The sequence below is a fragment of the Propithecus coquereli genome, unplaced genomic scaffold (genome assembly GCF_000956105.1).
Source record: "Propithecus coquereli isolate 6110/MARCELLA unplaced genomic scaffold, Pcoq_1.0 Scaffold180, whole genome shotgun sequence".
In the NCBI taxonomy this organism is placed as follows: domain Eukaryota; kingdom Metazoa; phylum Chordata; class Mammalia; order Primates; family Indriidae; genus Propithecus; species Propithecus coquereli.
In genome coordinates this window covers 4,330,079-4,343,278 of record NW_012142746.1, presented here as the reverse complement: position 1 = coordinate 4,343,278, position 13,200 = coordinate 4,330,079, and the positions used below count along the sequence as shown (strand labels likewise).

The following is a 13,200-nucleotide window of genomic DNA, read 5'->3' as shown; positions in this document are numbered from 1 at the left end:
TCTATATCTGTGAAAAATGATGTTGGTATTTTAATAGGGATTGTGTTGAATCTGTAGATCACTTTGGGTAGGATAGACTTTTTAACAATGTTGATTCTGCCTACCCATAAGCATGGTATGGTTTTCCACCTGTTTACTTCCTCCGCTATTTCCTTCCTCAACGTTTCATAGTTCTCCCTGTAGAGGTCTTTTACCTCCTTAGTTAAATATATTCCTAGGTACTTTATTTTCTTTGTTGCTACTGTGAAAGGTATTGAGTCTTTGATTTGGTTCTCAGTTTGGCTATTGTTGGTGTATAGGAATGCTACTGATTCTGTACATTGATTTTGTAACCTGAGACTTTGCTGAATTTGTTTATCAATTCCAGTAATCTCATGGCTGGAACCCATTCTACTAAGTGAAGTATCCCAAGAATGGAAAAACAAGCACCACATGTACTCACCATCAGATTGGTTTTAACTGATCAACACTTAAGTGCACATATAGTAATAACATTCATTGGGTGTCGGGCAGATGGAAGGCAGGAGGAGGGGATGGTTATATACATACCTAATGGGTGCAGTGTGCACCCTCTGGGGAATCGATATGCTTGGGGCTCTGATTTTGGTGGGGCAAGGGCAATGTATATACATTTGTACCCCCATAATATGCAGAAACAAAAAAGAAAAAAATACAAAAAAAGAGAAATACAAGTTCTTATAATTAATTAAGAGTATCTTTTAAGGAAAATCTTTAAATGTTTTTAAAAATTAAATAAATAAAAGTATCAGGCTATTTAAGTATTTTACCAACTAAAATGGCATTCACTTTACTATTTAAAAATATATACTCTTTTTCTTTTTTTGAGACAGAGTCTTTCTCTGTCATCCAGCCTAGAGTGCTGTGGCATCAGCCTAGCTCACATCAACCTCAAACTCCTGGGCTCAAGCAATCCTCCTGCCTCAGCCTCCCAAGTAGGTGGGACTACAGGTGCGTGCCACCATGCTCAGCTAATTTTTTCTATTTTTAGTAGAGACAGGGTCTTGCTGTTGCTCAGGCTGGTCTCGAACTCCTGACCTCAAGCGATCGTCCTGCCTTAGCATCCCAGAGTGCTTGGATTACAGCTGTGAGCCACCACACCTGGACTAAAATATATACTCTTAAAGATCCATTAAAAATATAGTATTACTTTAAGACTATCTGAAACACCCAAAATTTCCAGTAACTGCTACAGAGGAGGCAATCACCATTCAATGGTCATGGCATTCTGAGTGGAAAATATTTTTCAGGGACATCTGAGTACATGCTCTAAAAGTTTTCCCACATAAGGATTTCTCTTGTTGATGCTGAATTTTGTCCAAGAACTGGGAAAGCCCAGCACCATACATTCTATATTATTTACGTGAGTTCTTCATCAATGGAGATCCACATGCTAAATATAGATAGGCAATATAAATACAATAATTAAACTTTCTAGATCTGGTGAGATAGTATTTTATACATTTGTGTTAGTGGAAACTGTGTGTCCTCTCTTAGGGTCCTTGGAAACCAAAAGAGTCTATGCTGAGTATCCCATATCTGTGGCCATTTTCTTTCCAGTTTTAAGCTAACAGTATAGAATAAGTATATATCTGTAACTTTTATGCTAACATTATAGAATACGTATATATCTGTAATTTTTGTGCTAATCTAGAATATTCTACTCCAAATGTTAAGTGGATTATGGTGTGGCAGAATACTCCTAATGCAACTTCTTCTTAAGGATTTGAGGTGAAGTTCAGACACAATGAATTTATTGACAATGTGAGCAGTGGTAGTTGTAGTTTATCAGTGCCTCAGGCTCTCCATCTTTCCCTTATACCTGAATCATCTGCAGCTGTAGGTCCCTCAGCTCTTTATGTATATCTTTTATCAGAAATAGTCGCTGATACACCCGATAGAAATATTAGTTCACAATCCAAATCAGTTGTGAAACAGAGAGTAAAATTACATTGAAAGAAAAGCAATAAACTGTAAAATGGGTGCAGGTGGACCACATTTTTTGAATAATCAAAAACTGTAGTAAAAGAAATAAGGGCCTTTCTGTCTGGCAGCAGCCATCAGGTAAGCCAAGATGGGTGCATACAAGTACATCCAGGAGCTGTTCAGGAAGAAGCAGTCTGACGTAGTGCGCTTTCTTCTGAGGGTCCACTGCTAGCAATACCTCCAGCTTTCTGTGCTCCACAGGGCTCCCTGCCCGACCCAGCAGGATAAAGCGTTCAGACTGGGATACAGGGCCAAGCAAGGTTATGTCATAGATAGGATTCGTGTGCACCGTTGGGGGCTGCAAACTCCCAGTTCCTAAGGGTGCAACCTATGGCAAGCCTGTCCATTATGGTGGTAACCAGCTAAAGTTTGCATGAAGCCTTCAATTCATTGCCAAGGAGTGAGCTAGACTCCACTGTGGGGCTCTGAAAGTCCTGAATTCTTACTGGGTTGATGAAGATTCCAACGTACAAATGTTTTGAGGTTATCCTCATTGATCCATTCCATAAAGCTATCAGAAGAAATCTTGACATCCAGTAGATCGCCAAACTGGTTCACAAGCACAGGGAGATGCGTGGGCTGACATCTACAGGCTGCAAGAGCAGCGGCCTTGGAAAGGGACATAAGTTCAGGTGGTTCTTGCCATGCAGCTTGGAGAAGGCGCCATATTCTCCAGCTCCACCATTACTGCTATTATAAATAATGTTTGTGAAACTCCTACCTAATAAACAATTTAGGAATGGTCATGTCTGCTTAAAAGTGTTATTTGTCTGTTAAAACTAGTCTGCAGATTGTTTAATGAATGCTTTGTCAAATTATGAAGTTAAAGTGCAATAATGTTTGAAGAGTATAAGTGATGGTGTATCTTGTTTCTAACAAGGTTGTGAGGAGGATGCTCTGTGGCCAGCTTGTGCTCCGGTGCAGGCTTCAGGAATTGGAAGAAAAGGCAAGTGGCAGCAGGCAGGTGAGACATGCTCTTTATTGTTAGGGGGGACACAGCAGTGGCAAAACGCATGACCAAGAACATGGTGAGCACTTATATATGGCTCTAAACAATAGTGGCAACATGCCATGGGAAAGCGCGATCACATGGGTTCACACAGGAGATAACACCTTGGTTACATGAGTATGCTGACTCATGCCTCCCTGGAAGGCCAGCTAATCGGGGGCAGGGTGGGGGCCTGGCCAGAAAAAACACTGTGGTAGTCATCTTAGTTGGGCCTAAGAAACCTGTTGCCTATACAAATGTGGTTTCCCTTACATTCCACCCCCCAGGTAATAGGTTTTGTGGCTGACACACAGGCCCATAGGGAGGCCCCTTGGGTGCAAAAGCCACAACAATATAGGGAACAACACAGTATTACCAGACCACAGCCAGCAGCTCCTAACACTAAAAGGGTCCAAGGCCAGGAGGACAAGAGGCATTCCCACCATTGTTGTAGTGGGTCTGCAGTTAACTGTCGGATGGCCTGTACCTCACCATCAACTTCCTTTAATGCAGAGGAAATATTCTGGTGATGAGGTATATATACACAACATTCAGTGTGTATGACTGCGCATGTGTCTCCTTGAGTTGCAGCGAGGAGATCAAGGGCCATGTGGTTTTGTAAAACTACCTTTTTCATCTGGGTAACTTCACCCATGGGTGGGGGGGCAAGGCCTGCTGGGATTGATTCAGGGCCAGAGCAGTATACTCCACTAGGGCATTTATTTTTATCTCTACCTTAATGGCTCCACTCCCAGGAAAAAGGATGACTATTGGGTAAAACCACCATGGAGTCTGTTTCACCCGATGCCAACAGGAGAACACAGCATCCCAGTTACGTGGCTTCTCAGTAAACATTCCAGGACCTTCCCTGGAATATATGGCCATCCCCATGTGCATCTTCCCGTCCAATGAGCGGGAACATAAAGCCACCCATATCTTCCACGTGCAGCTTCTGGTTATCCAGGGTCCCTTCTAACCAAGTGCCTTGGCTTAACCCCTAGTCTATATCAAAGAGGGGGGTTTCAACCATAAAATCTTACAGCCGCACATTGCGGGTCTTTCTGGCAGGTATCTCAGCTCCCCACCTCTTGGGTGCTTTCATGAATTGCTGGTGGGGAGCCAGCTGATTCCACAAAGCCAGCAATAACTCATTAGGCTGTTTATCTATTTTCTCTTTATCTACTGCTAGTAGGAGGTCTAGCCACATCTGGGTTCAAGACACCTTCTTGTTCCCTTGTACTGACATCTTCTGCAGGGGGCCCTGAGTTCGTGGGCCCTTCTTGGGTCCTTGTAGCATACACTCTTGTCCCTTTCCCCCTTTCTGCTCTTAAGCATCTCCCAAAGCTGCCATAGTAGTGGTTACCTCATATATCCACTTCCCCACACAGAGAGTGAGCACAGCTGCCAGTGAACTAAAAGAAACAGGGGGAGCTGTGGCTAGGATTAGGTAACGCATGTGCGTAGCAAAGTTCTCCTCATAGGGCCCCCGCCAGTTATTTATCGTAAAAGTGGCTTGGTGCATCCCCAATTCCCCAGGAATCTGAATTAAGTCTGTGTATGAGGTCCACTTACTCACGGTTTCAGGTAGTTTTCCGGGGTCATCCCATACTGTGTGTGTGTGGCAGCAGGAGCCATTCAAGCAAGGAGTGGTGGCCCTCGCCACTGCAACCACTTGTCTGTAACCTCTGCCTCAGGGAAGGATGTATAGTTATGGATGCCAATTGCTCCATCTCCCTTGGGGAGCAAAGGACGCTGTCCGTCCCTTCAACCCATAAACGCAACAACCAGGCAGGCAGAGTAAGAAATTTTTCTCTGTTACTGTAGGCGCGCCTGCGCCAACTCCCGGGCCCCATGGGTTGCGCGTGCTCCATTTTCTGTTTTACGACGGTGGGGGTGGTTCTCAGCAGAGGCAGGGGCTGCCCTCAGTCTCCTGCATACTTGCAGCTTTGTCAGCGTCCAAGGTCGGACCACTTGTTAACTCTTTCTCCAACTCCTGCAGGCAGGCTTCCAAATTTTCCTCTATGTCTTGTAACTCCCTTACCTGGGCTTCTTGCCACAGAGTGCCCTTATACTGCTCCCAGAGGGCTGTAAGGAAGAGCCAGCCCACCCAACCAGCCGCTGCTTGCTCCCTAGGCCACAGCGACTCCTCCAAGGCCTTAAAGGCTTCTTCCAGGGTGGCAGGGGTACATTCCACCTGCTCCCACCCTGTGGCAGGGGCCCACGACATGAGGACCGCTGCCACGGACTGCCACAAGCCCATAGGAGGCCATATGTCCTCTCCTGATGGGGTGGAGGGGACTCTTACCCCTACGGATCCTGCCGGACTACACCAAGTGTGAGGAGGATGCTCTGTGGCTACCTTGTGCTTTGGCACAGCCTTCGGAAATTGGAAGAAAAGGTGAATGGCAGCAGACAGGTGAGACATGCTCTTTATTGTCGGTGGGGATACAGCGGTGGCAAAACGCATGGCCTCGAACATGGCGAGCACTTATATATGTCTCTGAACAATAGTGTCAACATGCCATGGGAAAGTGCGATCACATGGGTTCACACAGGAGATAACCTCTTGGTTACATGAGTATGCTGGCTCATGCCTCCCCGGAAGGCTGGCTAATGGGGGGAGGCGGGGGGAGCTCCGGCTGGAAAAAACACTGGGACAGTCACAGCTTGGCCTAAGAAATCTGTTGCCTATACGAATGCAATTTCCCTTACACAAGGTAAGCTTTTTTTTTTTGTCTTTGCTTTATCCTATTAGGGAGTTATATGTCAGTGTTTAAAACGTGCTTTATGGTATGATAGATATAAATTAAATTTTTTAAAAGAGGAATGCTGAAACTACCCTGTAGATTTGTTTGGTGCATGTGGTGAAACCTACAGCTTTACTGGGGTGATGGCAATGCGTTTCACAAAGTTGGTCCATCAATTGTGTGCTCACCTTCACTTTAAGGATCCTACCAAATTATGTTGCATTTATGTTTCATGTGTTCCAGTGGACTAGGCTAATGTTTCCCAAGGTAAATTTCAATGTGAAGAAAATACAGGAGAGGAATTGTTCCATGTCTTCCAAATTCTGGGTTTGCTGACTTAAGAATAGGTAGTTTCATTTCAAAATTCAGTTGATGGTTTCCCTGAAACTATTTTCTTTCGGGGGTTGCAAAGGCTCAGTTAATTGATTTATAGAAAATATTCATAGCAGGCTTATAAAACTTCTTGAGACCTAAGAAGACCTAAATTACTTTCTACCCCCCCCAAAAAAAAACACTTAAACTATATATTTTGATTTTTTGTGGAGGTTGTTCAACTAAAGGAATAAATGTCTATTAAACAAAAACAAACAAAAAAAGAAATAAGGGAATATACTAGCAATATGAGAGAAGAATAAGAAATTATCATTTAGAAAACCAAAGAGCAAGTATTAATATCCAAGAGCTGGGATAAATAGTAAAATATACACAGCTGAAGGAATATTTTTCAATTTAAAAACCAGGCCAAGAAGCAACCACAGAAGTAAAAAAGAAATACATTTATTTTTATTTTTTGTTTTATTTTTTAGAGACAAGGTCTTTATCTATCACACAGGCTGGAGTGCAGTGGTGTGATCATAGCTCACTGTAGCCTCAAATGTCTGGGCTCAGGAGATCCTCCCCACTCAGCCTCCTTCGTAACTGGAGCTACAGGTGCTGTGCCCAGCCAAGAATGAAATATTAATGAAAAAGAATACAAATTGTAAAAGAAAAGTTATAAACATATGGAAAATAGAAGTAGAAATTCCAAAGCCAAAATAACAGGAATCTTGGATAAAGAAAAACAAAACAAAAAAATGAAGTAGAGATACTTAAAGAAATATTGAAGATGTATTTAATAAAATCTAATTCTGAAATAAATGTATGGACATAAAAAATAAACAATGTCAGATTGAAAAAATCCATTGAGTGCTATTAAATAAAATTTATGGGAGGCCATTGATTTGGACTAGGCTCCTTCACTAAGGCTAAAAGACCAAACCAATTTGGAGTCTAACTACACTAGCTGAACTTCAGTTAATTGCAGGAGGATTTGTAACCAATTAAGGTGTGACTAATTAAGTTGATTCTATACCGCACTTGCATTTCCTATAAATGTTGTCAGATCATGTTATTGGTTGGAGTTCTCTGAACTTGCTGTGGTTTGAAGGGCTGCCAGATTCTCAAATCGTTTTTATTCTGTTTTGTTTTGCTCTGTTTTGTTTAGTTTTTCTTTGCTGAAACAAACTCAGATAAAATTTAAACTTGTCTAAGGTTTTTTTCTTATTAATAGTGCCAAAGAGCATTAAGAAAAGTAAAATTTTACTAAAATTTAGTAAAATTTAAGAATACCCAAGACAAAGAACAATTTGTAAATATCTTTCAGTAAGAAAGATCTACTAAGTATTAGACTGCTCAACTAAAGCACGTCCCAGATAAAATGGAGTCATATATTTGATGATTTGAAGGATAGGAAATTATAAACTGAAATTTCATTCTCAATGGAATTGTTAAAATGCCAGAGCATAATTAAAATATTATCAGGAATCAAAGATCACAGAAGATTTATCACAGAAAAGTCACAAAAAACAAAACACAATTTCTGAGTGAATTATTCAAATAAGAAGAGGAAAAAAAACTCCAGGTGATACTGTAAGACTTAGGGCAGTAAGCTTAAAAAAAAATCTTGATAAAGTTGACTACTTAGAAAATGCATACGTACAAACGTAGGTATTTACCTAAGATTAAAAATACAGTGTCTCCATAATAAATCAGTCTTAAAATTTATAAAATATTTAGATAGTACTAATATGAGAGATGAGTGAATCTCTAGGACATGAATATAAGAGGATGAGACAATTTTTAGTTATTGAGGAGGGTGACATAGATCGTTTTTTAAGGTATGCTATTTAAAAGAGACATAAATAAAGGCCAAGAGAATGAAAAGTTTGAGTGTATAAGGACAGGATAAAGCTAACAAGACGATACTAACCAAAAATGCTGATATAGATATACAAATACAATAGCCTTTAAGAATAAAAAGTGTCAGGAAATTTAAAAAAATCTGAACATTATTGTGGTGAATGTGTGGTTGGGCCACCAGATCCTTCATCTTCAATGCTGAAGCACTCATTCCCCAGCTGTTGGCAATCTCAGTAGGTAACAGCTTGCAGATGACTACACCTGATTATTGTTCTCAGCTGAAGAGTGTTGCCCTGTCTGAATGAATCCACACCCACATCCAATGATTAGTCAGTGTACAAATATAAAGGCTTGGATTTTTTGTCCTAATTTGGGTGTACCCTACAGGGCCCTAGCCTTAGAGCTTGTGGGATTGATTGAGGCCTTTGTTGTGACCACATAACAGCTATCTTCTCCCTCTGTTTCAGCCCTCTAACAGTGACAATATTAAGAATAATTTCTGAATGCAGATCTCTATCTCATAGTCTTTTTCCTACTGGACCTGAACTGCAACAGCTGGTGCCTGGTGTGCTGCTGGAAAGCAGATGGTAAGCTAGTACTTTGGAACTGATCACCCGAGGCCTAGCAAACATTAAGAACTCTATCACTGGTGGTAGATGGAACCTTGAGAGCATCTGGCACATGCATATCAATGGTTAAAACATTTGCCCATGGTGAACTGGAATGGTTTACCACAGAAGGGCATGTACTAGTTGGGGCAATGTATCAGACAAATGATAAGTCCAGGGAAAATAATAATTATAAGAATAATGGAAGTAGGTGACTGTTTCTGGGGACAATTGATTCTTCAAAAAGATACAATGAAAGGCCAAGGGAAATTAATCACAGTTAAAGTATTAGTCTGAAAGCTGGGGTTAGAAATACCATTTAAGGAAAGTCTCCTTTCTTCCTTTATAAAAGGATATTCCCTTTCTGATGCTTAATTTGATCTAAGAACAGAGAGCACAAGGTTAATAAAAATGTCCTCAAACAGAAGTGTTTCAAGTGTTGGTGCAACTTATTTTCATTTGGTGACTCAAAATTTGAGTCAAAAAGGGCAATTTGATAGTAAGAATTGATCTTACCTTGCAAAATCCATGTCATCAGCATCTGTGTTCTTCCTGTTAGGGACTCTGGGGACTGAGATAAGTTATGCTGAAAATTGCAGCATCTGCCTCTGCCCTAAGCTGCCACTTAACATCTGATAAGAATTTGTACCGTAAGAAAATTAAATTGGAAAGTTAACGTAACCTTATACTCTTAGCAAGTGTATCATTTTGCTATCTGTCAATCCATAATGTATCTGATACTCTGAGACTAAGCTTTTACATATTATCTATTGAAACACTTACTCAGAACTTCGTGGATATGAACTTAAATTTGAGTTTTGTACATCCATTCACAATGAGTTCAAAGCAACATTTATAATTGCTTGTCTTTTGTAGAGAGCTGAGTGTCACTCTTTGCCAGCTGTTAACCTCAAGCCAGACCAATATAATTAGTTTTGGTAATTACTTCTGGTTCTTCAGGAATAATTGAAATTATTGCATCCTTATTTCACTCTAGAATTAAATTGATGGATTCTTCTCATGTGAGAACTTATGACCTTTAAGTCTACCTACTCACAATATGTTCCATAACTAATTAAATATATTTTCAAGTCTAACTTCTCTATAGAAAAAAACATAATAATCAAAATCCTCAAAAGCACACTTAACTTGAAGATACTCAAGTATGCTGCTCACACTGTGGTTATTAGTTTTAAATATTTCTGATGTTATAAGATTTTATGTGTCTGCTGGGATAGTTTCTCTCTACAACATATGTGAACATTGGTTTAAGGAATGCATAGATAGTGATGGATGTCCCTAATAGCCTCGAGTTTTGTCAAGGTCCCTCAGTGTACATGTGCTCATGCAAACAACTAAAATGTCAATTTAAACTTGAAATACTCTTTCAAATCAATAAGTCATCATCAGCACTCAACCATAGATTTATTAGGATTTTCCCCTCATTATTCTTGAAATTGTATACAGAAGTATTTAATAACATTGACTTCAATATCATGTATAACTGAGTTTTCTTGTCTCTCACACCTATTACCTGTATTCCCTTGAGCTAGTTGCTTTATCTTGAGTCCCCTGATTTTTAATTTGCATAATTTTAATAATGCCTCATATCATTATTTATTGATTAAAAAGTATAATAAATATAACTTGGTAATGTAAACATTAAAAGATCCAAAACACATAGAATTCAAAACAGTTACGAGTACCCCTCTTATAGAAGCTAACACACTATAATAGTTGAAAGGCAGTTTGCTTTATTGTAGAATGCTTTGAAATGGAATCCACAGGATTTTCAGGTTGGTGATGGCATGTTGACACAATCTATATAATATAGGAAAGATGTTGCAGTTGATAAGAAATAATCATTTTAATGTAACAGAGGTCTCTCTGAAAGTACAAGATGTGTTTTGTTCAACAATTTTTGCTTTTCTAAGTAATAGTACTCTTATATGTTTAATGATAAATGTGTGTATATATGTATGTATGATGTTTTATAGTTATTATCACTAAATATCAGAAAGATTGGGGAACTAAGCTCAAATATCCAAGAGTATAGCAATTGATTTTCATTAATTTGAGAAAGGAATCTGTATAATCTCTAAGCAAGCTAAATTTTAGCTGTTGTGTGTGCTTCAAGAAAACCCATTCAAATAATTCATAAACATTTGTTTATTGATTTTGTAGACTACCACTACCATTAATGAAGTAGAAATGGGAAACCAGTTTGTTATATATTGTGGAAAGCTTACTTGGAAAATACAGGTGCTTATTCAATGGAAATATTATATTCGTTGTGACATCAATATTATAGGGTCATTCTTTCAAAGTTAACCTCTAAATTTAATGTAATTTTTAAAAATCCCAAAAGGAGGTTTGCGGAACTCAATGAATGGATTCTAAACTTCATAAGACTAATATAAATATCTAAGAGTAGCCATAGTCAATATGTTGAAGAATAAGGAATAAGACTATTTTAGTGTTAGTAAGAATTTTTATAAAGTTATAGTGATTAGAAAAGTGTGTCATTAGCACAGTATTTTAAACTGGGCCAATAGGACAAAATAAAGAGCCTAGAAGCAGATCTAACAGTGATATGGGAACTCAGAATATGATAAAAATCACATAGAAATCAATGGGAAAAAATGATGGATACATCAAACAATGATGGTGGTAAAATTGACTGTACATATTAGGAAAGAGTAGAACTTTTCCACAGTATATAAAAATAAATTACAAAAGTGTTAATGACTTAAATGAGGAAAAACTCAATTTTAAAACTAATAAAAAGAATACAATATTAGAAATCAGGGTCAGATTAAAGTTTTAACCCAGCAGTTAGCAAATGTGAAATCTTATCACATCTTTCAACTCATTGAGCTTCATTTCCTCAATGGAAAAATACGTTTACTTCGTTTATCAAGGATTTGAATAGAACATTCATTGTATAATTTGTGAATTGAAAATCAGTGACTTTATTAGGTAGTGATATATTAATGGAATGAAAGAAAAGATTTACATTTTATTGCCTTGGTCCATGAGTTTACATGTGCAAAAGTATTACAATGTTTGCTCCAGATGGCCAGTAGATGTGCTCTCAGACTAAAGGGTAGAGTTTCTCCTCACCTCACTCCAATAGAGAGATAAATGTATACAATCTTAATATAATGATCAAAAGAAAGAAATATATTTTTTAGGGTTCAGTGAAAGAAGAAAAAATTAGTGTTACCAACTGTTAGTCTCTCTGAGTGTTTCAAATTGGTCTTAAGGCATCCTTTGCAAAATATAGGAATGCTTCTTTAGAATAGTTTATAGTTGATTGCAGTGTTTATTAGTTTATTTAGATCATAGCTTAACTATGACTGAACCCTGACTTAAGAGGTTAATTTAGAAGAATATTCTGTGAGGCAGTCATGTCCTCAGGTATCATGGGGAAAATATGGACTGCCCACTTCTGCTGTCCCAGTCCGTGACCAGTGTCTAATCTTATTACAGATTTTTCCTCCATTGCTTCTTTCATGACTAGCAGGGAACTTATAACCTTTATAAACCTTATAAATTATTCAGTCTTATAAATTATTCATCTTGTTTTATAGATGAGTGAATTTCAAATAAAAATAAATAGCACAAAATGTGAAGCAACTAATGTAACAATGAGTTGGACATGGTGCCAGATGTGTTGAATGCACATTAATAGCCATAGTAACCCTGTAAGGTAGAATATTTGAAGCACAGTTTATAGTTGAATAAAGTAAAACAACATAAAAGTTTCAATATATAACTACATACCCACCTAAGTAAAATGTAGCACAAATGAAGTTCAACTACAGATTTATGTGTTTCAAAGTCTATTCTCTTTCCCTCTCACTATAAAAAAAAGAGTAAACTTCCCATGATGGTCATACGCCATGATTATTCTGAGCCAGTGATTGCTCAGCTATAAACTAATATCAGGTGCTGTAACAATGCAATCGAGTCTACTCTCACTTCACTTTTACCTCAGGAGTTATCAATTGTTTTCACTAACTAGGATTAGGAAATGCTCAATAAATAAGCCTAACTGAAATTTGAACTATTTGATCTATATTCTTTTTTAAATTTTTTTTATTTTTAATTTTTATGGCTACATAATAGTTGAACATATTTATGGGTTATTCTGAAAGATGTAACACTTTCATGGATAGGTGACTTGGATTAAACTGAAATAAGAAATACCAAGCTATGGACCAATAACTGTTTACTAAGTGTATTTTTTCAGCATGGTACCAAGATTGGTAATTAAGGATATAAATATTTGTTGCATGTGTACCCATGATGTGTCCTCCATTCCTATTGTCAGTGTCCTTCCAATCTATACAAAAAATGAACACATAATTTTAAATGCACGAAAACATACATGTTTAACTCCTACCTAATCTAGCATTTCTAGAATAGAATGATTCCCTTCCCAACCCACAAACACCTACTTTCTCCAGTCATCTCCATTTTGCTCAGTTCCAATGTATTTTTCATCAGTGGTTCTGTTGGCCTAAAATCTTGTACTAGATTTGGGTATGGCTGGCCTTCTGACTTTACTAAAATGGCACTGCCTCAGAAAGTCCTTCCTTGACCACATTTTCTAATGTAGCATCCCATCTACAGCCACTTTCTATTGCATCACCTGCTTTAAAATATATAT

The 13,200-nt window shown here is 38.2% G+C and overlaps 1 pseudogene; it reads left to right on the top strand.

Moving 5' to 3' along the window:
* Positions 1-2,092: 2,092 nt before the first annotated feature.
* On the top strand, positions 2,093-2,703 carry LOC105808861 (annotated as a pseudogene).
* Positions 2,704-13,200: the final 10,497 nt, after the last annotated feature.